Here is a 2,571-nt window from a genome sequence, read left to right on the forward strand (position 1 = left end):
ATTTTTGCATACCAAGATCGGGGAGCTTGTTTTAACCCATATAAAGCCTTGATCAATTTGCAGATTTTATGTTCTTGCCTTTCAATTTTAAAACCTGGTGCTTGTGCCATATACATTTCTTCAGTCAATTTTTGTTGCAACAATTTTAATTGTAGATCAACTTTCTTTGATTTAGGCTGAGTATCAAAGTAGCGTTTTCTATACGGAGAAACATTTCATCATTGACAGAAGATTTAATGAGAGCTAATGCTTTGACATTCTTAACATTCCATTTTGCTAGTGCAGCTGCATCTGTGGGTTTATTTGGCTTAATATCACCATCACATATTTCATGCCACAATTCATTATAAATGAGAGTGCTTTCGATGAGGCGTTGCTATGTTTTATAAGATTTTGTACTTTCAAGTTTGTCGGAATCAGAAAACAAATTAATCAACTTTGACATTGTAGTGTTGAAGTTTCGCACCAAGAATCAGAAAAAAATGTCAAGATGGGCAACACAACACACAACACACTATGAAAAAAAACGATCTATCGGGGCTTGGCCTTGACCCTCATATAGTCGTTGAAACAGGGGAAAATGACTGAGCTTTGCACTTGGCTCTAGTCAATTTCTCAAAAAATTACAAGGTGACTTTCAAAATTTGACTTTTACACTGCTCATGCAAATCCTGGTAAAAAAAAGTTACCCCCCCAAAAGTAAAATTACTTTCAGTCAGACTTATCTCTCCAGAAACAAATTACAAAGAAAAATCTCCTTATTACTCCACAAATATTACGAAATCCTTATTACTCCAATAAAACATTACATAAAGAAATATATACTTTCTCTCTCCAAAATAAAATATGCCTTATCTCTCCAAATATTTACAAAATTAAAAAAAATGTTCCTTATCTCTCTAGCAAAGACTTTTCAGATTCACCTTTAAAAAAAAACACTGTCAAACACTAGATTTTTTTACATGTCAAACACTCGCTGGCTGGCTGGCTCTCACGCCGGCTTGCCGGCTGTGTTGGCTGTAGTAGACGGTGGTTTGTATGAGCTTGGAGGAGGCTTTAGTGCACAGTCCTGAAATCATTATCTTCGTATAAGGACTTATTTCCATGCCTCTTCTTCTGTGATTTCTCAGGGAATACCCACAAACTATTTGTGTGCCGAGTTAATAGGTCAGGGTAAGAGATGAAACCACTGTATTGTGGAAACTTAGAATATGAGGCTCAACAATCGGAGATTGAGCGTTTATTTGGCAGATTTGGAAGGGTGGAGAGGGTTGATATGAAATCAGGTTGTGCTTTCATCTACATGGATGATGAACGCGATGTCGAGGATGCAATTCAAGGGCTTAATAACACAAAATTTGGCAAGCAGAGACGTCGGCTGTATGTGGAGTGGACAAAGAATCCAGAAAAAGGTTTTCGCCATCTTGAAGGTGGTAGGCGATCAACTGCATATTTGAAACCAGCAAAGACACTGTTTGTGATAAATTTTGACCTAGCCAATACCAGGGTCAAGGACCTTGAAAGACATTTTGAGCCACATGGTGAGGTGATGAATGTAAGGATTAGAAGGAACTTTGCATTTATTCAATATGGATCATAGGAAGAAGCAACAAAGGTGTTGAACACCACTGATAAGAGCAAAGTGTTAGATAGTATAATTGCAGTAGAATATGCACAACCTGATGACGGTGATAGAAGAGGTGTGCGATTAAGCCCAATTTATGCAAGGAGTCCCGAGAGGAGCAGTCCTGATTATGGTAGGGCTACAAGTCCTATTTATGTAAGGCGCCCACAAAGAGACTTAAGTCAAGTGTGAGAAAACAAGAATAAAAGGAGTCTGAAGAATCTGTTGGGCGCAAGAGTCTTTGTCAAAGTCTGAATGCTGACGTAGATGCAAATCCACATCGTTGCATCACAGTAGTCTTTGTCATAGTCTGAATGCTGACGCCGTCACCGTCACTCAATAGATGCAAATCCACATCGTTGCATCACAATAGCCATACAGATTTTGTAGAAAGTCACTTAGATTTCGCATATTTATTTTAACAATAAAAAATGATTTTAAAATTTACAAATCTAAAATCAATAATAAAATTTTTGTCCCCTTTAAACAAAAAAAATCTAAAGAAATTCCATACCAATCATATATCAATTTAATGGAGTTTTCCAAAAACCTGTAGAGTTGGAATCTCCTCCTCACATCCATTGCAGCATTACTGAAGCTTTGATACCACAATAATGGCAGAAATGTCCTCAGACACGTAATTTTATTAATCAGAAAAAAAAAATTACATATTGATTTTGCAAGAGTTTACAACTGAGTAACAAAACACTCTTGCAATGAGCTATTTATAACCTCAATGTTCTAACTACCTTTAATTATGCATCACTTTTTAAATAACAAGTGTCCACTTACAATAAATGCTATTCAAACAACTAGCTAACAAATCTTCTAAAATAGAGCCTAAAATAAGACACATTTGGAGAGTCATATCTAATTACAACATATACTATTTATCAGTGTCCCATTAAATAATTCAAATTTCTAGAATAATAATTATTAATTTAATA

General features: G+C 35.7%; 1 pseudogene; it reads left to right on the plus strand.

Annotated features, from left to right (window-relative positions):
* The first annotated feature begins 1,045 nt into the window (after positions 1-1,045).
* Positions 1,046-1,816, plus strand: LOC149212554 (serine/arginine-rich splicing factor RS41 pseudogene; annotated as a pseudogene).
* Positions 1,817-2,571: the final 755 nt, after the last annotated feature.

Source organism: Pinus tabuliformis, chromosome 1_1 (assembly GCF_031772625.1).
Source record: "Pinus tabuliformis cultivar Carrire ecotype Pingquan chromosome 1_1, CPIR1, whole genome shotgun sequence".
Classification (NCBI taxonomy): domain Eukaryota; kingdom Viridiplantae; phylum Streptophyta; class Pinopsida; order Pinales; family Pinaceae; genus Pinus; species Pinus tabuliformis.